The sequence below is a fragment of the Pteropus vampyrus genome, unplaced genomic scaffold, assembly GCF_000151845.1.
Source record: "Pteropus vampyrus isolate Shadow unplaced genomic scaffold, Pvam_2.0 Scaffold33, whole genome shotgun sequence".
Lineage (NCBI taxonomy): Eukaryota > Metazoa > Chordata > Mammalia > Chiroptera > Pteropodidae > Pteropus > Pteropus vampyrus.
The window spans coordinates 7,134,709-7,159,458 of NW_011888814.1; the positions used below are offsets into that span (position 1 = coordinate 7,134,709).

At 35.2% G+C, this 24,750-nt stretch overlaps 1 protein-coding gene and 1 pseudogene across 1 annotated transcript in view; one reads left to right on the plus strand and one right to left on the minus strand.

Annotated features, from left to right (window-relative positions):
* LOC105290230 (metabotropic glutamate receptor 8) overlaps window positions 1-24,750 on the minus strand; it is a 331,616-nt gene that overhangs the window by 58,099 nt on the left and 248,767 nt on the right. The window lies entirely within an intron of this gene.
* Window positions 16,704-18,456, plus strand: LOC111737972 (annotated as a pseudogene).

A 24,750-nucleotide genomic window follows, 5' to 3' on the forward strand; every position in this document is an offset into this window, starting at 1 on the left:
AAGTCAGGTAGAGTGATGCCTCCAGCCTTATTGTTTTTTCTCCGAATGGCTTTGGCAATTCGGGGTCTTTTGTGCTTCCATACAAATCTGATGATTTTTGTTGTTGTTCTATTTCTTTAAAAAAATGGTGGTTGGATTTTGATGGGGATTGCATTAAATCTGTATAATGCTTTAGGTAATAAGGTCATTTTAATTATGTTGATTCTTCCGATCTAAGAACACAGAATATCTTTCCATTTCTTTGTATCTTTGGTTTCTTTTAATAGGGTCTTATAGTTTTCATTATATAGGTCCTTCACATGTTTCATTAGATTTATTACATTTGCATTTTTAATAATAATAGAAAAGGAACTTGAAGTGGTTCAATAATAATATCAAAGTGGTTTAATAATAATAAAATAGGAACTGAAGTTGAAAGCTGAGTAAATTAAATGGCAGCCTTTGCACATGTACTTGTGAACTGCTCAGCACAGAGGACCAAATTCATTCAATTTTGGTATACAGTCAACTACCTAAAAATAAACATTTTAAAGCTATGGGAACAAAAATGTTCATGTGAAAATATTTTATAGAATCTAAGTTTATCGCTATAAAATTAGGGTATTTTATTTTATTTTGAAAAGAAAGGGGAGAAAGATGCATAGATAGTCACCTTTGAGGTTTGAAAGTCTCCAAACAGGAAATGCAATGAGAGAAAAGACAATGGATTCTGGAATTAGATAAATCCCACCATATTACTTATTATTATTTGATCTCTCTGAGCCTCACTTTCATTTGTAAAAGACAAGTAATAACACCTAGCTCAGAGTTTATTGTTTGATTAGAAACAATAGTGTATATAAGGCCGCTAAAAATAGTGTCTGACAGTAGGTGCTCAGGAAATGCTAATTCCCATTATGCTCTTCTTCAGCATTTTTTTTTTTTAATGAAAGTATAACTGAAGAGGCCACAGTGATTTCATTACTACTTTCTAACATGTTTGTTGTTAACTTGGCAGGAACGTGAACAGGGAAAAAGAACAAGCATGTGATACGAAGGGATCAATAACTCATGATGAGGAGAGATGAATCTTGTCAGAATTCACCACAGAATATACTAGGAGCAAAGTTTATTCTTAGGCCTAATTAAACTTGCAAAGTTTATCTTTTCTTTGCTCTCATAATGGAATTCTTCACCCAAGACAGAGCCTACTATTACTGTGAAAATGAGTCATGAGGATAGATCTGGAAAAAGAAAAATAATCTATGCAATGGAAGCCCTTCTAATGAGCACATGCATCTTTCCCAACCCTGGGTAACAAATTACAGAAACAGAAGTACAGGAGTGGGACTGCTGTGTTAACAGTTTTTAAAGGTTCCACAGATGATTCTGGCGCCTGAGAGGGGTTAAACCACTGCACTGATGTAGAGAGAGCTTACGCTTGGAAGGTAAGAAAGCTCTCTGAGAGCTGAACAAAAATAGTAAGCACTAAAATCATCCACAATATTGTGCTAGATTTACACGGTGACAGATTACTTCTAGAATTAGCGGGTGATCACAGTGTAAGGTGTAAAAATGTCGAATCACTATATTATACGCCTGAAACTAATACAACCAATATAGGATTGTATACCAACTATACTTAAACTTAAAAAAATTAAGATTTAAAAAAAATGTTAACTGAAAAAAAAGTAGAAACCCTGTAATAAAAAGGTTCCCTCTACTTCTCTGAAAGAATTAGATGACCATGGGATCTCTTCTCTTCAAGAAAAATCTACATGGAAAAAAGCATGTTAATCATATTAAGGGTTTTTCTCTATGTGTTCCCCACTCCACTCCCTGGGTACTGAAATACCAAATAGTCAACACATGACTCAGCTTATTTCATGAAGAAGTACATCAATGAAGTTCTCTAATGTCATAGTTGCTGTGAGGGAAGGACCAACATGGAGAATATACCTAGACTTAAAATTTGCTTTACTGACTCCTTAACAAGTTTCTCAAACACAGTAAAATTTGATGTGGGTAAACGTTAGAAGGAGGCCTAAAAATAAAAGGAGATGAGTCCAGTGAATTTGTAAGAGTCACTTTGAGACAAGACTCTGAAGGAGAGTGGAGGAGATTAGCTTCACTTCAGAGGGTCTTGAATCCACAGAACAATAAGGACTGGCTTGGTTTAATCTTTAATTGAGAGTAAAACACCATAAGAGGCAGTAAGGACAGACTACAGAGAGTGGTGCCAGATGCTGACAGAGAAACTGTAGTTGACCTGGCCAGAGATGTAGAGACCCCAAATCAAAGCTATGTTAGAGGCCTGGGAGACAGAGAAATATGGAGTACTTAGAGGCAAAAGTTGTCAAAGTGAACTTGGAGAATAAAGAAAACCCTTTAGTTAAAGACTAGATTTGATTCCTTATTTGAGAGATGATGACATTGTCCTGGGATTAGGAGGAAGTCATAGAAAGTTATATCTTCCTCATAGTGCACTTCGAACCAATGCACATGGGATCCAAATTTTGGAAAGAAAGGGTATACTTTCTGGGGTTGAAAGACTCAGATATTTCCAGCAAAAAGGAAAAAATCTAAAGTTCGCCTGTAAAACTTGCTTACAATTATTCCTTCATTATTTGTGTACATGTCCTTTTTCTAAGGGACTCTGAACTTCTCGTGGTCTCCATATCCTCCACGATGACTAGTAAAATGCCTGGCTCAAATATTTTGAATTTAATATGATCACAAATAATAATTTGATCAGAAGCCATCTGGTCTGAGTCCTGAAGTCAGATAAACTTAGGTAAATCAACTTTATCAATTATTAGCTGTATGACATTGAATAAATTAATTATCCTCTCTAAACTCAGCTTCTTCATCAAAAAATCCAATTGTTCTGAAGATTAAAAGAGATAATATGTATAAAGTACTTACCACAGCGCCTAGCAAATTGTAAGCATTTAACAAACAATAGCCTTTATTATTTATATTATTGAGCTTTTTATTTTTTCTTCTCACACATATAATCCATGGTATCTTATACATCAGTCAGCCAGAAACTCAAGCAAATCAATAAATAAGAAAAGAACACCAATCAATCTTCTAATTTTTCTACTCTGACAAGCCCCTGGCAATAGGTGGTGAGAAAAAAAAATCTGCTGCAAAGATGCATCATCTTTGTTATCAAAACAGAGTCAGATGATGTCACAGTTAGCCGAAGTCTACAAATGAAGACAGATCTACTAATACAATGCTATTTCATTCTGCCTTCTTCAAAGACACAAGCAAAAAATAAATAAAAAGTAAGAAGTACTCTCCCTAAAAAACAATTGAGATGTCTTGGCTTTGAAAGTGCAGAGAACAGAAAACACAGCTTTCGTTATCAAAAAGCAGACAACGTTTTATTAGAACAGGAATAAAATAATAATAATAATAATGTAATTAATAACATTATTCTGGCCTAAAGACAACACTGTTCTTAGAATAGTGGTTTAGAATTAAAAATGAAAGATTTTATAGTTTATAAAGTTATATATTCAGAGAAGATGGTTATCAGGGAAGAAGCAGAAGCAATCATCTTAATATATTTTGGGTCAATTCAAGAAAATGTTCAAATCTTAGATTGGGACCTAGATTTGGCTTTTTTCTAGACCTAGAAAAATTATTTGTGCATGATTTTTCTCAGATACATATAAAAAATTGAATTGAAATGTGCAAATGGCTTAGGGCTATGTCACTTCCAAGCAGATAAATTTTAAAATCCAAACTATTCCTATTTTTGAAAACAATGTCATTGAATTTTGCTCTTTTCTTCCTGCTCCCACTTTCTATATAAATTGTGTGATATCCCAAATCCCCCTGCTAAATGGTTTAGCAATACTTAAAATTCAGCAATGAACATGCCCACCTCCGGGAGATACCTCTCCTTCATCATTATGGATGACTGACATATAAACAAATGTGATGCCTAGAGTTGGAGCCTGTTCTTCTCTTGCAAATATTCACACATCGAACAATCCTCTTTCCTCATTTTTATAAAGACATATTATCATATGTCTGGCCATATTATCATAGCTAAAGGACAAAGTATATAGCTCTCAAAACTCAATTGATCTTAGTTATCTAAGTCTTACTTTAAATGAAGATAACAGAAATCCTTTCTCTATGTAAAAAGGTTAAGCTTAGGAAAAAAAGTGATTTTCTGGTTCATTCCAAATAGGCTTTGGAAAAAGAATAGCTAAGTGTGAAACTCCTCATCTACTGCATTTCATTGATCAAAGCATTTTGTAAAACAAGCAGATGCAGAATTTTGAGAAGCATTTAAAGGGCTTGTCTTTTGGAAGTTAATACCCTTTGCTTAATTTATCATTGATTTCCATTCTCTTTTCCTCTCTTATACCATCACCGTGTATAAGGGAATATAACAAGATTCTCATTTGTCTGAAATAAAGCTTGAATTGTTCATGCTCCAGATACTCATGGGGGCTATAAAGTGTAGGATGTATGTCATTTGGATCCTATCAATACTTATGGCATTCCTACTATGTGCCTGGCTCTGGTTAAGCAGGTCTGCCCCTGCCTCTGAACATGACACAGCAGGTGCTTCCTGGCATGTCTCCAATTCTGCAGATCCTGAGGATGGATGCTTTGTAATGTTCTGCTCATCAACCACATATCAGGCAGCACATTAATAGAGTCCCAGGATCCTGAAAGAAAGCACTTGTCCCCAGGCTTGTAGGAAGGGCAAGAGAAATGCTTTTTGCTTGGATAGCTACTTGTTATACATAGCTGAGCCCTGCTTCCCCATCAGAGGAAGCTCACCCAGCGCTGCTACCTCCACACTCATCTATTCTGGTCTTAAATATTCCTTTGTATCTACTGTAGAGTAAATTTAACTCCCCAGTGGCTCCAACTATAAATGGGGACACTTTCTTGCTGATGCCATATGCCTCTATTCTCCCTTCCCTAAACTTTCTCCTCTATACCCCTCTTCTTTGCCTTCAAAACTTGGGGGACTAGAAGTAGTAATAATATTCTTCACGTGTAAAATACTAATTTGCTTACACAAAAACCGTCTTGGCCAGAATGCTTTTCAACCTTGTAATAATAATAACAACAATATTTATACAAGCTTACCATGTGCTAGACAAAGAGTTTTACATTTCACCCCCAAAACAGGCCTGAAAGGTAGGCATCAGGGCAAAGCAAATTGAGGCATGGGTAGTTAAACAACTTGGCCAAGGTCAAACAGTGAATGACTAAGACAATATTCAAACCAGGTCTGTTCAGATGCCAAGGCCCAGCTTTTCAAAAATGCCCCTACACTGCTTCATAAGGTCAAGATGTTGGGAAGCAAAGCAAAAATAAGATTATAGCACCAGGAATTTGCTGAATACAAATTTATTTCCTGTCAAGCTTATCAGAAACCAAATTGAAAACAGTATTTCATTTTATTTCAACAAAAGACAGACACTATAGAATGTTAAAATATCCTAAACTTTTGATTTGTACTACTGCAAGTAGAGCATACAGTTGTTTATGTTTAAATGAATGCTGGCAATGGAATAGAATATAATGCACCTTAATTGATTTATGGATACTGTGTCTCTTAATAACTCACAGTTAGCAATTTCTGATTTTAACCAATCCCTTTCAGTAAGAGCTTGCTTAAAACACTTAACATCATTTTCTTTGACTACCTGTGGTTAGTGCAAATGTTACCCACCATGATAATCCAATCAGCTAAGCCTGCAGTAAATGTTTTACTCCAACCACCCACATATTTGCTCTGCCCGGTGGCTTGCCCTATAGGTCAAGTTGTTCCTGCATACTCTCCCCCAAAACTAAGTTTTGTGCTCAGTATTCAAGATGGTTCTGTTGTCTAATGTCTTCAATTCTATAGTCAACTCTCTATTCATGAAAACCTTAGACATCTTTGATCTTATCTTCTCTTCCAAACTTTGCAAACATACATATATGTTTGTGTGTGTTTATATAAATAATTCATTTATAGATCACTTTCCAAACTTTGCAAACATACATATATGTTTGTGTGTGTTTATATAAATAATGCATTCATCTCTTCTGCATGAAAACCAAATAACTTACTCAGGGTTTTGGATTTTTTTAACCAGACAGACTCTATTTTAGGAAGAATATCTTTACTTGCACGATAATGTAATCGTAATGATAAAAATAACTCTATATTCTCAGTTTCCCCTATTTTGGGTAGTTTCATTTAACTACTACGTTTTCAATAGTGCTATTTCATTTTTACATATCTGATACCATAGTCACTGGTTTATTCTGTCTGTATCATGAGCATTATTACTCTTCTTACCACAATAATTTCCACAATGCATGCAATCAATACGTATTAGTCGAATCTGAATTATTTTAAGTAAATATAAATAGCTATGAAGAGGAACTATTTATACCAAATATTGTACAAAGCACGAGCACTATCAATTTAATTTTCCAGAAAGCATTTATTAAGCATTTATTTTGTTAATAAACATCTCTGTCTCTTCCATTCTAGACATCATCTAGAACAGCACTGCTCAACAGAAATATGATACAAGTCACATATATAATTTTAAATTTTCTAGTACCTACATCAAAAAAGGTACAAAGAAACAAGTGAAATTGATTTTACTTTTATAACTGATTAAAGTATCAATATAAATTAAGTGAATTTTATGTAACCCTGTATATCAAAAATATTACCATTCCAATATGTAATCATGAAAATTATTGAGCTATTTTACACTTTTTGTTAAATCTTCGAGAGTTGGTGTTCATATTTACATTTATACTCAATTCAAGTAGCCAATTTTCAAGCACTCAGTGTCACCTGTGACTAGTGTCTACAGTATGGACAACGTATCTAGATCACTGTTCTCAGCCTTACCGCACACCTGGGGAGTCTCCTGGGGAGCTTTTGATGCTCAGGCCACCCCTCAAACCAATTAACTCAGACTCTCTGGGAGTAAGACCCAAACATCAATATTTTTTAAAGCTCTGAGGTGATCCCGATGGGCAGCCGAAGCTGACAATCTCTTACCAAAAACATTATGAAGAATGTTAACAAACACAGGAACATTGTCATTTGTTCATTTAAATGACAGGGGATGCAATGATAAATAACCTCAAAGAGCTATTTGCAATCCTGAGATAACTATTCAAATAAATATATGAGTAAAATACAAGATAGCACAGAAGCAAAGAGCAATGAAGCCTGAGAAAGAGCTACTACTAGTATGCAGGCTGGTAGAGATTATTATTGTTATCAGATCAGGAATAGAGAGCATTTTTTGAAAAGGGCACTTAGGAAGTTTTCAGTGACCTAAGCAAAAGGCATTTTAGTTGATACCATAAAAACCTCATTAATCAGAATCTAACTAATTGAGATTTTATAATTTCTGATAGGTATTGGCCAGAATTTACTTTTGTTCTATATATGAGGGTAGTAGGTTTGCTAAGGAAAAGAAGATTCTCAGAAAATTAAAATTCTTAAAACATTATCTAAATAAATAAAAATAACTAACATATTCACAGGTGAAGCTTTTTTTAAATCTCATTTAGTTTACTGCACCAAATTATTAAAACATTATCATAGTTATTCAGTCATTTCAATCATATTTTTAAAGAAAAGGATAGCAATTCAAACTTATCCCAAATTTGTGTGTTTTTGTGATACGAGCACAATTCTCTTGAATCTGTTCTTCCACTGTCAAATATGCTTTTAGTATGATTAATTTTTTTGTGGAAGTTTTCTACCATATATCCTACTCGAGTTGTAAAATAAAAACATGCTTCCTGCACCCTCCCTAAAGGATTTTGGTTTTGGTTTTTTTCTGACTAATATATCCTTAAATCCCTTATTTGCTCAAAAATGAGCTCAGAATGCTCCTCTTCATGAAGTAATTTCTGACTGCTCCCCCCATAAGTACTCTCCCTGTGTCACCTGGTACATTGTGGACAAGCTTCTCATATACTTATGCCTGTAAAGAAATAAGCACAAAACAGCGAATTTTTTCTTGCAAGATTATGAACTTCACGCCTTTTCACATTCCTATCTCCAGTCCCCAGCGCAAAGTCTGGTATATACTAAGTACTCAGAAATATTGTTAAAGTTAGATTAAAACAGAGAAAACAAAGCAAGAGCCAAAATGTATTTCCGCAAGAATAAAAGAAAAAATTTATGCACTACAGAGATTTCTCAAAGTTGCTTGTGATTATTTCACCTTAAAAGGAAAGGGAAACAATAGAAGGTGTCAGCTTGTGCCCTGGAAATTTTCCTACGAAATAATATGATTACCTTCCCTTGAAAGAGAAACATATACATCATGATTTCTACACTGAGGGTTTAGGGAACGAATGTGTTTTATTTTAATAGCAAAATAATTGGAAAAACTATTGTACTGGTCAGGTGACCCAGGCAGAAAACTTTTGATTTACTACTAAACAGGTTTTTCTAAGTAAAAGAAAGCTAACTGAGGCCAGTAGAAATAATAACGTGCTGCCCAAGGCTCTTCCTAGATCTTCAGAGAAAAAATAAGTCAATAAGAAATAGAATTGCTTTTGGGAGAGATGGACCAGTATGGCTCTGACTGCTCTGAAGTGCAAGTGTCAAGGGGCAGGCAAGGGTAAGAGTGAGAGAGAGAGGTAAAGCAGCCATCATTCACAGACTGGGGCTGCAGGGTTTGTAATGTTTTAACATCGCTCCTATGGCCCAACCCTACCTGAGACACAGAATGCCTGAACCATATGCATATCTTACACTGGGGCCATGGGTGAGATGGTTTTCATAAGGTTATCTACCAACTTCTTAAATCTACCCTCCTTAGGGGGAAAAAAAAGCAATTTCAGGCACATTATATAGGCCCTGCTTCTCCATTTTTGTCTTTCTAGAAAATCATCTCTTCCTTTTGTCCCCCCAAATGAATATGTCCCTAAAAATGCCTGAAAGCATCTTGAAATGTTTAATCGCATAAAATAGAAAGCAGCCTTCATTTTCAGACACTTATAATATTTCATATACTATTGCTTTAATCCAATTTGGCAAGTATTAAATAGGTCCAAAATGCATATATAGTCCTAATAAGTTTTGAAATAATAGTCTTCTCTTCAAAGAGAACAGTACTATTAATATAAAACTGGTAAAGTTTAAACTAATAAATTATAATCAAGCAAATGTAGGTCTTCAGGAAACTGCCTTAAGCCTCCATGACTTCACAATTCTATATTCAGCACTCATAATAAATCCCAATTCATGTGTATGAATATATAAATATTCATGCATAGTTAAATGTGCACCTATAAATGCATAAGACACATATGCAGATGTAAATGTGTTTTATGACATTAGCTTATAAAAATGTCTTGTAGACATATACCGATCTTGGAAAAACTAGCACTTTTAATATCCATTAGATGTAATATATAGTTTACCATTGTGTCATCATCATGGTACAATGCTATTGTATAAGATTTATCTATTAGACAACTGAGAAGTATGTAAATGCTCTAGAAATGAAAACTGTGAAGCCATTAAATCATGGCCAAGAAAGCATTTCTGTGTTAGTTATAATCTATTTCTCTAATTCCATCAAGTTTTAGTTGCAATGACTTCCAAACCCATTTACCACTCATGGGTCTTCCTCTGCATCCTCACTATAAGAATGACCAATTGCTTAGATTGGCTGACTGCTATTGCAATGTCAAGCAAAAGCCAAGTTTTGAAACCAAAACTAATAATTATATCTATTAGAGTTGCCCAAATTAACATTCATGCAAGCCTACTTGACCAACTCCTTCTCCCCCCATAAGTCTATGAAAAATGCTAATTTCCAAAAGGCAGCCCAAACAGTATGTCATAGGCAAGATTCAAGTCTGGTTTGGGCTCTTAGTGCTGAAGTCTAAGCTGGGTAGGGGCACAGGCAGCCACAGGATTGGGATACACAAGACAGAAATTCAGAGATTCATTTAAGGCAGAAAGACCCAGAAAAAATAGCACTTGGGTATAAATCAGGGTCCATTTTGAGATTCAAGTCACAAATCATAGAGAAGTTAGAAATTGATATCAAAAAGGGAGTATTTCAGGATTTGAAACAAGGCTCTACACCTTTTTGCCATATTTACAAGGCACCAATCTGTGCTAATAAGTGTGTACCAGCCATGGAGGTGGAGACAGGGCCTGCTGGTCACACTGCTGCCAAACACCATGTCTTCTAGTCTGAGATCCACTCATGCTTCTAAAATCTCCACTCCCAAGTTCTAAATGCTATGCTTCCCTGTTTTCCAATTATCAGTATCTTCATCCTCAAACATGTCTTTTAGAAAAAAAATCAACAATAAGACATCTATTTAGTTCAGTCATCCGGGAAATGCCACTGGTAATACTGTACCATAGGTCAAATAATGAATCCAAGAACCAGTCAATTTAGTGGAAAAAGAAAAATCAAATTGCTTATTTTGCATCATGCAGAGCAAAAAAATTACTATTTGAATGCTGAGCTTTTCAAGTAGTTGTACTGATGTTGGGTAGGTATAATCATATTCACCAGGCATCTCTACACCTTGTCGCTTTGGTATATTATTTTTTAAACTGCCTATTCTTCTTGGAATCAAATTTATTTATCCTTTTGGGATGCTTAATTCCTTAATGTCAATCAATTTTTTTCCCACTAAGTAAGCAAGTTCTTTGTTCTTTTCAACTAAATTCTTTAATCAGCTTTTGTTCAGAAACTGTTTATTTCTCTCTGCATTACAAATGGTAGATTTAACCAATCTATCCACTCAAGATAATATAAGAAGAGATCTTTTCAGTTCATCCTTTCCTCTCAGGAATAAAGATACTGTGTTCTGTATTTTTGAATAAAGGGAATAATAGGATTAGACTAAGATTGAGGACAAGAGAATGTCAGACCAAAGAAAGGCTTCTTCTAGAGCTTTCCCATTTTATATGGGGAATTGTAATCTATTTGCACTAAATGCTTTTACTATGCTCATTACGCAAAAAACATTAGAGCCTAGTATATTTTGTTACCATAGTTCTGCCTACTGGGAACTATAATTAAAGCACATTTGAACAAATGCAATTTTATTTGTTATTAAGCAACTAAAAGCTTAGTCAACCTTGCAAATATGGCATTATTTTAGGATTACAATATGAGCCAGCCAGCTATCCAATAAACTTTATTAGGCCCTATCTTTATTAGCAATGCCTCCTATATTCTTATTGTAGGAGGCTTCTATGCTGTATAACAGTAGTTCTCAAACGTTAGGATGCATCCAAACAACCTGGGGTGCTTGTTAAAATACATCACTACTTCTAGAGATTCTCGTTCCTTAGATCTGGGGTAGAATCCTAAAACTTGCATTTCTAATATGTCCCTAGGGGATGCTGATGTTGCTGGTCTGCTGACCACACTTTAAGGACCACTGCTATATAATGTAGTGGTTAGAGCTTTGTAATCACACCCACCTGGGATCATATCCTGGCTCTTTCACTAACACCTATGTATCCTTGGGCAGGTTATTTCATCTCTCTAAGCCTCAGTTTCTTAATCCATAAAGTGGGGTTTATTGTGAGCATTAAATGAGATAAAAATATGGAAAGTGCTTAGCCCAGTTCTTGGCAGGGGAAAAGTCAATGTGTGGCAGCAGTTTATTATTATTGTTCATTGAGGAAATACGCCAAGAGCTAGTTCTAAGTATTGATAACCAGCAGCGTGCATCAGACTCACCTGGAAAGCTTTTGCAAAATTCATACAGTGAGCCACTCTTCCTCTCAGAGATTCTGATACAGTCTGTATTTCATTGTTTCTAAGATGCCATTGATTATAAGATGCACTATTATTTTATGTACCAGTAAGAAAGAAAATTCTGCAATTATACCATGATTAAACTAATGGAAAGTACATTCACATTTCGGAAATGAGAAAATGTAAAAAATAATGTGCGTCCTGGAATTGATAAAATATAGTAGGTACAGATGTGAATTAGGGCTTGTCTCCCAGATTCTAGTGATGTGCAGTTCTGGTTGAGAAACACTAACCTAGTCAATGTGATAGCTGCAAGGGGAGCTCAAAGTTCAAATGCCTCAAAGTTGGGAGAGCCACAGGTTGGGAGCCCATCCTCAGAAATGCAACATAGTCTAATATCGTAATCCGCCATATAATCCCATAGGCTGTTAATGAGACAAAAATATTTCCACTCGATCTGATAACAATTCACCCTCTAAACTTGAAAGAGGCTTTTCTCACTGAATGCAGTTACCCAAATGATGAGAACGAATCAGTCTGCTGATATAGCTAATCAGATCATAGGAGAGTGTAGTAGAGTCAGCAGAAAGATGTCGGGCCAAGAGAGATTTTTCTTATAAACATTAATTCTAGTCCAGAGACTTGAGGAATATTGGGGGACACTTTTAATGGAAGCAAAATATGATTTACTTTCACGGAGAAGGGAGGATGGTAGAGGTCACACACATTTCCAGAACTTGGCCATAGTAGGTTTTTATTTTCCATCTTGATTTTTATATTGTAGCTTGCAAAGTGTTACAAAACATAAAAAGCTTCTGAAAAATCTAAGAAAGTAAATCTCTAATGAAATGTTGACGTAAAATCATAGTTCTATTTGCAAGTGTCAACTAAGAAAATTTTATTTTAACTCGCGCTTATCTTGTGACTACCCATCCCTCCTTTAATGAATGGGATCACCAACAACTAATAGTTTTCTAGTTAGGATTCAATCCAAATGGACAAAAATAAGATATGTAAGTTAGGGAGTGTCAAGGACATTTTATAAAGGTCCAAAGAGTGACGAACCATTGTAATCATAATTAAAATAGAAAAGTACATGAGTATGAATGATTTTCTCATTTTATTACTATACTGGTATCACACACATACAAACTATTAAGGAAATCTATACTTCTAAAAATATTTTTTTGTACCTTGGAAATCTCTTTTGGTTCTGGCTCATATTAAATTCTTTTCGATAGTATATGGTCAATATTTACCATAATAATTTTTTAAACTGTGATATTCTTAAATTTTCATGCTTCTCATTACAGAATAGGAAATATAAGATATCACGAAACTCAACAAAAATGTCTGCGTAATTTAAAAGACTGCATATGCAGAATATAATTTAATATAAAACTTAGTCACTTGAATAAGGACATTAGACACAGTCACACTGGTCATAAAGAATATCTGTCAACTTAAGTGAGGAAGAAGCAGCAATATCTTTATAGGAAATTAGTTCTTATTTTACTCTAAATATGGAGAACCGTATTTTTTTAAAACTGATCTATCTTAGAAGGTTTAGTTGTACCATGAATGCAACTCCTATTTTCCACATACGAAGACAAAGACTGGTCTTGTAATTCTTCAATTCCATCCACCACTGTAATATCCAACCAACTCATCTGCATATGCTTTTCCACAAGGTTTTATCTTTATTGAGAGATTCTTTGTGTACCTTATCTATTTTGACCAAAATGTGTATAAATTTCCTAAAGTTTCACAACACTGGTGTATGGAATAGCTTTAAATATTTTCAGTCTTTGGAAAATTAAAAAAAAAAAAAACCTTAAGAAATAAGCATTAGCAACAGTTTGGAGAGTATGATTTGATTTAACAAAAACATCAATTATTTCAAATCCTCTGCTTTTTAGCAAGTAATAGATCTCACTTGATATGTCAAAGCATTTTGATATTATGTTTTACATTCCCATAAAATGCCATTACTATTTCTAATAATTATCTGAATATTCAGCTTTTTCCAATACTCTTCTCTCAGTCTTATATGTCTGTTAGAGAATCAAAGGGTGTTGGTTGCATGAAAAGAAATATGCTAAACACAGGAGAAAATTTAGGAGAAAATTTCAGAAGAAAAGAGTAATAGTCAAATGATCCTTCCTTCTTTGGTATAATTCCTAGGATTATAGAAAACATAGAGACCTAGCATACATGATCTTCAGAGATAACTTTAGATCTTTCAACTTATCCTTGTGGACAAAATGAAGTAAGAAGAAGCTGAGTGAATAAATAGTAAGGCAAATTAGTAACAATTTCAACAGCTATATCCAGAAGGTGCCTAATTAATGGAGCAACATCAACCTGGTTCTATCTAGGTGTGCAGCATCATAGAAAGATTCTTTCCTGGATTCCATTTGTTTCAATGCTTTACTCAATGTCCTAAATGAAAATATAGAGAGGACATCATAAATTTTGTAAGAGGGACAGTGACCATATTGGATGACTGAATCACGATTGAAAAAGAAGTTGACAGACTAGAAATATGGGTTAAATCTAGTAAGATGAAAGGTAATAGAAATCAATTTAAAATGTGGTGATTACGTCCCAAAGGAGAGCTGTTTTGTACAGAATAGACAGTAGGAATGGCTTGGTAGCAATCTATGCAATGAAGGTTTAGAGATTTTAGTCTACAGAAAGGTTAATATGAATCAACAGTAAATGAAATGTTTGTTAAATGAATGAACACGGGTAGCATAGAATCAATGGCAGAGGAGAGAAAAAGAGAGAAGAGAGGGAAGAAGAGAGAAGAGAAGGAAAGGCAAGAGGAAAAAGAAGACCAACTTGTCTCTGTGCAGCCTAGACTACCCTTAAAGTACTGCAGGATAAGTGTGCACAAACTGGGTACATTCAGGAGTGACCTGAGATGTACAAATACTCGAATCAATAACATCCAAGACATTTTTGAAGGAATCAGGCATATTTAGCCTTGGAGATCTGATAATCATGTTCAAATATCCTAAGAACTTTAATGGGAAAAAGAATTGGAGGTGATGTTGTTTGACCCCAATAGTTATAAGTAGGATAAATGAATGGAAGGCTCAAAGCTGCAGAATCAGATTCTGTAAGAATATCCCAGTGTCACAGTTCTCCAAGGATGAAACGGCTCAGCCTGGGAGCCACTGACCACTCTCCCCAGATGTTGGAGTCCTGAACAGAAGATCCTTGGCAAGGATTTTGCAAAACTAACTCAAGCATAAGATAGGTGATAGGACTAGATAATCTTTGAAAGTCCCTCCCAACCTCAAGATTCCAATATTCAAACATTTTCCCATGGCGCAAATTAGGTTCTTGCAAAATATACTCTATTATAAAAACAATGATAACAAATGGTTCGCCTTAGGGAAGTGAACCAAGTCTTTAGAAAACCCTAAGAGAATCCTGTATTTTCTTGCCTGTTTGTTCTTTAGAGAGCTAATCTCTTTTCCCAGAAATATATTAATATCTCTTTGTCCTCTGCTATACCAGCTGATTTGGGGAATTTACACACAGCATGCTTTATCTTGCTAAATATAATAGTCTGTCCAGCATTCTTCCTTTGTGAGAAATCCTTATTCACTTTCATAAATTATGTGAATGGATTTGAAGCGTACTTTCCTTTCTTCAATAGAGACTATTCCCAAAAGTAGCCTGAAACATGCCAAACATCTGCTCCTACACACAGTTCAATATATGATGTTGATATGTATTATCGTTTGGTGAATTCTGAATATGAGGCCAATTTTACACACTCCTGCATATCTCCCTCCTCCTCTCACGGCCCAGCCCCAGCAAGCTAAAGGAAATCAGAATTCTACTATTTGTCTAAGCAAGCTATAGCTAACTAGGTGAATCTGCTAAAACAAAAACCCCAGTAGAGCATATCAAAATCTAATATAAACTAGATATATATAATAAGTCTGACAAATATTTCTCTAACTTAATAAGTATTTTAAAATACATAAGTGTTTTTTTATTATCTGCTGTACTTTAATATTCAACAATGTTGCTTTTCCATACTGTGAGTTCCTGGGTGTGTGAATGTTTGAGTTTATTATATGTGCCCAGTATATCTTTTAATGATCAGATGCAATTATTTATTGTGGTATAAAGAAAGGTGAGCAGAATCCCTAAATCCTGAATTCTTTCCAGTCATCTACAGAGACATTTACCATGCACAGAGAGTCCCCTAACAGATATATTCAGAAAGACCCTCGGAGTAAACGCAACTTTATTACTGTTAAGTAGTTAGTCAGACATGAGCGACAGGGGAACAAAGACATCCCAGAGACAGCCCAGAGACTACCCAAAGAACACCCCATTTGTAGTTAAAGAATCACTCCTGCATCCTGAGAGACAAAGGACTGGAGGACCATAACCTATAGTTGGTTTAATCCGGTCATGGACGCTTGTGCAGAAAGTACTACCCTAACCTGCCCACAACCTCAGCCTCATTATACCGTCATTATAATATCATGCCTATGCCTAGAAGTTCATGAATCTAATTATAACGGACTGAATTCTGGGTAAGCACATGTACACTAGGCAAAGTGTTATATAGCAGCCAAATGTCAATCAAAATGACCTCACATGCCGATCACCTAGGAAGGCCTCTGTACCACCCATCGTGGCCCTAAAATAATACAGACCTTCCCACTTCTGGATTGTTATAACCCTCTTCTCTGAGAACTCACTCCTCCCTTGAAAAATACTCTATCTTTCATCTTTTCACCTCCTAAATTCCACAGAACTACAGCCTTCTTTAACATGGTCTATCTCCTTCTAAAATATACATTCAATAAATCTTACTTCTAAATCTCACTGAGTTGGAATTCATTCCTTCATCAGCAATAAGAACTGAGAATCTCCAGTGTTACTGGGGCAGAGCCAAAGTTCAGATTGCTCCAAACTGTTATACTACTAACTATGGCTTTGGCCCCAAATACCTCTCTGGTCTTCTTTACTGATGAAGTGACCAGGACCTCATGTGAGCTTGGCAGACTCCTCCTGTCCCTTGGGATAAGGATTAATAAAAACAGCCCTAGCAGCTAATTCTTAATTCCTTTCCCACGCCCCACTCCAGTTCTAGTCCCCAACAAAGCTACTACTCTGGCACAGATTATACCTGCCCAGAAGGGCAGGTTTTCTTACCTGGTAAAGTCTCCTTATATACCTGTGCTGTACAACACAGTAGCCACTGACCACATGTGGCTATTCAAATTTAATTTTAAGTTAATTGAAATTAAATAAAATTTAAAGTTCAGTTACTCAATCATTACTAGCCACATTTCAAGTGCTCAATAGCCACATGTGGTCAGTGGCTAGTGTGTGGAACATTTTCATCATTCTCCATTGGACAGCAGTGTTCCAGGATCCCATTTTGTTCTTCACTCGGGCAAACATTTTCTTGGAGTTGCACAGACTTTATCTCCTGCTAAATATTAGTGTGCAACTGTATATTCATTTATTCATTCAACAAATACTTATCAAGTCCTTTTCTAGCTGCTGGATATAAAACCATGAACTAAACAGACATGGTACCTGCTCTCATGGAACTTAGTGCTAGTGGGAAAACCAACAATAACAAGTAAACGGCTAATGGAAAAGGCTATTTCGGTTATAAGTTTCAGTGCTAGTGTATTTCCCTTTTAGCCTCATAGTAACAAGGTTTTGTTTCACTGAAGTGAGTACAGACCCACAGCGGTCAACCTGCTTGACATTCTTCAGATGGCAGACACTTATGGTTTAAGGATTTACTTGAGTCTAGTATTCTTTTCAGCCTTCTTTTTTTCAGAACTTCTATCCACAGGTTAATTCTTGCCTGTGTCCTTGATTCCCTCTTAAAGGGTTTTCCAGGCCTTATAGTTTCAATTATCACATTTTTTGGTGTGACTACTCTTAATTATTTATATTCCCAAATAGACAACAAACTACTAGACATTCCCTCTTGGAAGACCCCACTCCTAGCTTCTTAACCTTATCATTAGCTCTTCAGAATATCTCTTGAACTAATATCTTTCTTACGTTCCCAGTGGGCTATATAATCTAGACCATCACTACTCATATCCGAATTACTAAAACCTCTCAAAAAGATTTAATGTCTCAATTTCCCTTTCTTGCATTTGATCATGCACACTAAGACACGGTTAACTTTAAAATCATCTGTCATCACCCTCTCTGTCTTCTCTGCACTGGGAGCAGCTCTCTGGCCATGACTCCACACCCCCTGAAAATGTACACCTGCCCCTACCCACTCCCTGATCAGGATCACCTCTCAGCTGCTGAGCCAACGACTCTCTGCAGTGGTGCTGAAGCAACCAACCAGAGACACTGACAGATGAGTAAGTGCTTCAGCAGCTCAGCCCCTTGTCCCTTGACCTCACTTATCCCTAGCAGTGCCTTCCAAAACAGCACAATTGTAAGGGACTCTGACAAAGCAGCCAACCTCACTGGGGCTGAGGCTGCCACAGTCAAAATGGCTGGCTCTGGGGCTGGGTTTGGGACTGTGTTTAGAAGCCTCTTCATTGGTTATGCCAGGAACCCTCGTCTGAAGCAACAGCTCTTCTCCTATGCCATTCTGGGCTTTGCCTGCTGGAGGCTATGGGGGGAAGTATTTTGCCCGATGGTGGCCTTTCTCATCCTCTTTGCCATGAGAAGGAGCCATCTCCATCTCTTATAGTTATTTCTTCCACATCTCATCTGCCCTGTTTGTTCCTTTCTCTGTATCTCCCCAAGCAGCCTGGGAAAAGTAGTTAGCTCAGGGTTCAACAGAGGAAAGACAAATAAATACTGTATTAATAAAAAATAAAAAAGTAGTCTGTCATTACCCTACACAAGAATCCACCATGGCACCTTATTAGCTAAAGAATCAAATTTCTTTTTCATGAATGTATTGCTTTAGAAAGATAAGGCTAATACTGAATACTTTTGTTATGAAAGTGACTGATTCATTTAGGAGTAAGAATTAATTATAACCTGTTTGGTCTCTGAAAATGATTTTAGACTTTTCAGGCTGATGTACCTCTTGGCTCCTATGACATATATGCACCTACAATTGTCTCCTCATTTCATCTATTTAAAACTTTCCTAATCATCTTCCTCCCACAGTTTCCACCAAACTCTTCTACACTACACACACACACACACACACACACACACACACACACACACACAAGGGGGTAAAACTTTTAGAGGTAATTTACTGAGTTCACTGACACAAATGAGAGTTTTAAAAAGTACAAAAAACTATTTCAGCATATTTTGGCCAATTTTTATATACTGTTCCCATTTTCTTGCCACCTGCATGAAGCCTACACTACATGTTTTCCATAGACTCCAAAGCTCAACAGTTTGTGTTAGAATGACTTTCTACAGACAACGTTTGGATCAACATCCACAAACTAAAACTGGCTGAGTGTTTAATCAGAGGATCTAGTAGTGATTAATAATTTTGCCACTGGCCAAGATGATAAAAAATAAAAAGAGCAAATTCATTTTATTGTGATCTCAAACTAAATACTTATCTTCTATGTATTTTAAATATCCAAAGAGCAAAAGTACAATTTGAGTTTATTAGTAATTAAAGCAGAACTAATGAATGATTTATTATTAGAATGTTCTAGATACCTTTTCAAAAATATCGATTTCCTTTTTCATCAGAGTTAAATATATAAAAGAAAATTCAAGTCTCATTTATTATCATAACTTGCTCTAGCAATCAAGGTACAAGAAGATTTTCTTATCTTTCTGTCATTTTTTACTGCCGTTAAATTAATTCTTGTAGTATATGTTCTTAATACAATTATCCAAGTTAACTGATGCTTAAAGTTACTACAGCCCAAATTTTTAATATTTTTTCATAATTACTGTTTCTATTACCATGAATCTACTAGACTCAGAAGCTACGTAGACTTTTACTCAGATCCCTTGAAATATGTTCAAAATTATTAATATAAAATATGTATACATAATATAATATACATTAATATACATAAACAATTTTCAAGATGAGACTAGGTCCTAACCAATCACTGTTTAACTCATTTTTCAATACTATTTTACAAGAGCTTCAGGTCACTAGAATTATCTTCATTGACTTGGAAAAGTACATAAGATATATGCTATATCACAGGTCACCAGCAAATAAATACTTAGTTGTACTTAAATGTTTCTGTATTCATATGGCAATATTTATTTAACAAACACTTATACAGCACTTGCTATGCCAGGCACTGTTCTAAGCCTTTTATAACTGTTAATTCTCAAAGCAATCTTATGAGTTAGGTAGTATTATTATCCCCATTTTATAAATGGGGAAACTGCAGGATAAAAGAGGTTAAGTGTCTTGCCCAAGTTCCTATAGCTAGTAAATAGCAAATTCAGAATTTGAACCTAGAAGTCTGGCACCAGAGTATGAGCTCCCTAAGCACTCTGCTAGGCTGCCTGTCAATATGAAAACTTATTTCCTATTTGGAATCTAATTTCAATATAAGGATGTTATAGCTTATAATTAAAAAAACTTTTATCTTTGATATCTAAAATCATGTTGTGGCTGCTTTCATGCAGACACCCAAGGTCTCTCTGACCCCCCACCACCACCCCACTGGCTCCCGTGCACTCCTGCCATGCACCATCCAGCTCTGTGCCTTCTCCTATGGCAGCACTACTATGACTATTGCATATTAAATACTAAGTTTTTTAAGTGCAGGAAGTAAGTCTTTTCACAGTTACATCTCCATCATGGTGTACCTGTGCAGATAAAGCATTTTTATAAGTCAAGTGGCAGCCAAAGAGTTAAATTGATTTCTTAGCAAATTTTGACACCTATAATAAATACCTTCTCTTACCCATGGGTATAGGTACCCATTCGAATTTTAAAATTAGCAAGTGTGAAAACAGGCTTGTGATTTGAAGGAAATTATACTGCAGAAGGAAGTTAATGGATGGTTCCATCTTGGCATAGTGCTTTCAAAATTGGGGGAAGGGGGGGTGAACTTAAAAACACTAAATTCCTTGTTTGAAGAAGTGCCAGCACAGCTGAACTGAACATTTCAAACTAAAAGTCAAGGAATATATACCAAGCTACTATAACAAAACACCTCCATCGAAACCTTGCAGCAAGTAAACAATAGCCAGCTAGCACATAGCTCTCCACAAGAAATACATTATGCATTTTGTGAGAAAGATATCAAAACAATTTGTCAGTTTAACAAAAGATTTAGATACACTATGCTAAAGCCTTTCATGTACCACTTTAGCATTTCCAGGAAAGTTGCTATAGAATCTCTTCAGGTACAATAATTTGAACCTAACTAAACTTATTAACCAACATAAACTATAACTCTTCTAAAATGTCTACTTCTTTATAAGTAGAAAAATTTGTTAGAAAAGTCCTACTAACTCTTGGAAAATAAAGTTCTCCAGGGCAATGGTGATTTATTTGCTTTCATTCAGTAACATTCACGTGTCAAATTGTTAATTATGTACCTATTATGTGCTAGGTACTCTATTGAGTGTACTTATATGAATCATTTTTTTCTGCTAATAAAACTATATTTTCTAACTGGGTTAGTAATTCCAAGATTTTGTCAAATTTAAAAGCATTAGATAGTGATTTCTTTGTATGCATGAGAAAGAAGAACAGAATTTAGTTGACATAAATAATTCTATATTTTATCTCAGATGGCAGGAACATACATATGTATATATCAGATTATACATGTAGTTTGAGTGTTCTGATTAACTGTTCGTTTTGCATTTTTGTCTAATTTGATCAGCCAATTCACTGAAACAGTGGCTTTGCATTTAGATAGGGCTGGTCGTAGATCCGTAAGATAAGAGAGCCATGCAGCTCCACAAGATCAACTCTCTCCTAGACCACAGCTACTGAAGATAAGGACCAGGACATCCGTAGCTCTGAAGCTGCATATATTTCCTACACAGACTGTGCATCCATATATGGTAGTTTGAATGAATGAGTAACCCCATATAATCTCTCTCAAACACATATAACTATTTCCCATTTATAAAAATTTTCAGAGGTACCAAACATGAAGATGGCTATTTTGTCACTACTTTAGAATATTAACTCTTCCTATATGCAGAGCTCATATCAAGGTTCTTTAGGAAAAATAATTTAAAACTAACTAGATTATTTAACCTAAGACAAGCTATAACTTTACTAGCAACTACTAATTTCACTGAGACTTTCTTAATTCTCTCAGCTTTTCATCACTGATTGTTTGGGTTTTGCTTCTTACTTTTTTCATCTTTTAGGCAATTCTGATTATTAAGTTAGAGGTTAACAAAATAATAAATTATAACTCTGCTTCTTGGTATCATCTTAAATTCTCTCAACAATGCACAATTATACAAGCTTATTTTCTTTTTATAACTTCAATAATGCCATAATATGAAATTTGCACCTCCAATCATGCTGTCCAGTACCTTTTCTACTATAATACCTTTTTGCCTTTTCTCTTAACTAAACTGTTAGCTAGAGCAGAGTCCAGGTTCCTGTCTCCCTTTCTTGCTCTCCTCCTGACAGGATGCAGACTACTGAATCCATTCCAGGGGCATGTTTGAGAAAGATAATATAGTACTGCAACAACAGAGGATAAGAGGCAGAGAAAAGCATCCCAAAGCCCTCTGCCGCAAAACTGAATTAGAACTTCTAAAAGAAGTGAAACATTCTCCTTTATTCTTTCTATCTCGATCTTCACCTTTAACATTTATTCATAATGAAATTCCACTCATGCTAAATTGACAACGGTGGCATTATGTAATATTCATTGCATCAGACACTGTTATTTGGCCAATCAAAGAGCCATTCCTGGCCCCAGCCACCTTCTTCTGTGGTTAGGAACACTAACGCTTACTTTCCTTGCTTAGACTGCAACCAGGGGTGCCCATGAGACCTAGTTCTGGCTGCCATTACCACCTTCCCCTTCTTCCAGTCCTGAACATAGGAAGCCTGGACCTGCATTGTGCATTTTGCAATCATGAAGAAGAAAGTACGAAAATGAAAAGCCAGCTTGTTGGGAACAGCGAAACAGGAGATAACATAGTATTATCAAGCAACTAGACTAAAGCAAGCAATCACCTACCTTCAGAAGCTTGATGTGAGAAAAAAAAAATGTTGGTTTGTGGAAGCTACTATTACAGCCAAATGCTCTCCAACTGAGATGCTGGTTAAGATAGTCATGAATCCCAGTTCTGCCTTTTACTAACTGTGTAACCTTGGGCAAGTTACTAAACATCTCTAAACTTCAGTTTCTCATCTGTAAAGTGAGCATAAGTGCAATTGCTAACATAGAATTGCTGTGAATTACTATGAGAAATACAGGCTAACGCATGTAAAGTAATTGACATTAAACTTGGCACATAGTATTACTCTCAAACATTAAAGACACTAAAATATAAACTCTTGGGAATATTTTTAAGGTAAATGTTGCTTCTTTCCCCTTCAAATAATTGCATATAAAACTTAAATATTTAGAGTGGTAGAGAATTCAATTCTATAAAATAATCCTCTATGTATCTTTTAGGTCAGGACATCTACAATCAGCAGTAAAACATATAAATATGCTATTCCTGTGTGATTAAATTAGGTGATGCAAATATCAACTAATAATTTGTATAATTTAAATTTTTATATCGTTGTAATTATTGTCCCAGAAAATACACTATTTCCTAAAAGTACAGAAATAGACTGAAGTAGCTTGCAGAAACCCCAAAACTTTCTCACCACCTCACTCAGAAACCGAAGGCACTGTGAATCTTTAGTTTTTCATTTTTTAGGTGATTTTCAGGACATTCCACCATTTCTCTTGGATTGTGAAGAAAACAGCAGGTCTCTAGTTTTCATTTTTGTTTTTGTCATAAGCATTTTAGCTTCATTTCAACAAGATCATCATTCCAATTATTTCTCTTTAGAAGCTTATCTTGCAAGGCCAATAAAAGATTGTGTTCCCAAGTCTAGTGACTCCATTTTTAACTTTCTATTAAGCCTCTTAAAGGTAGGTATTTATTCCAATTAAAAATGTAAAAGGTAGGCCCTTTTATGAAATAGCTTTTTTATTAATTCAAAAAGAGATCATTATTTATACTTCTAAATACTTTCTAATAAGATTTGAGTTGATTTACAATGAAAGACATAACTAGATTAAGATTGTTAAAATAAATCAAAACATACCAAAGCACTGGAAAAGAGGATGCAAACATAAAAATCATCATTTTTGTATTTACGCACGAAATTTAGCTTTGAGCTACCATGAAATGAAGCGAAAATGGAAATACAGTTGATTAAGCAATTCTCATTACCTTATAGAGCAGATCTATAATACTTTTATAAACTAATTCTAAGTTTCTAATGTGATTTTAGTACTAAATTCCAGTAGTAGGAATTTATCTTATGGGCCCTTCCTCAGGACAATTGAGTTTCATAATAGACAGTATTTTTATCAATGAGGTTCAGTGGCTGCTTTGAGCCTAAATAAAAGTCAATAGGATAATATTATATCAGTAATTTTTAAATTATCCTTAGCCATGGAAAATAAAATATTATGCAGCAACTTAGTATATGCAATATATAAATAAAAACTTGTCTAATTAAAACAAATGTAAAGGGACTGAAACTGCTGTAACTACTAATTACAGAATCTGAGTAAGAAAAGGGCCTGTGTAGCCAATAACCTGATCATATCAGTTACAAATATAGAAACGCAAATACGATGTCCCACAGCTAATATCACACTTAATGGTGAAAGACTGCATGCTCTCTCCATAAGACTGGGACAAAGTAAAGATATCTACTCACATCGCTTCCTTTGAACATTGTGCAGGAGGTCCCAGCTAGTACAATAGGGAAGAAAATATAAGGCATACAGATAGGAAAGGTAGAAGCAAAACTCTTTATTCACAGACAACTTGATTGGATATGTAAAAAATCTTAAGACTCCACCAAAAAAAAAAA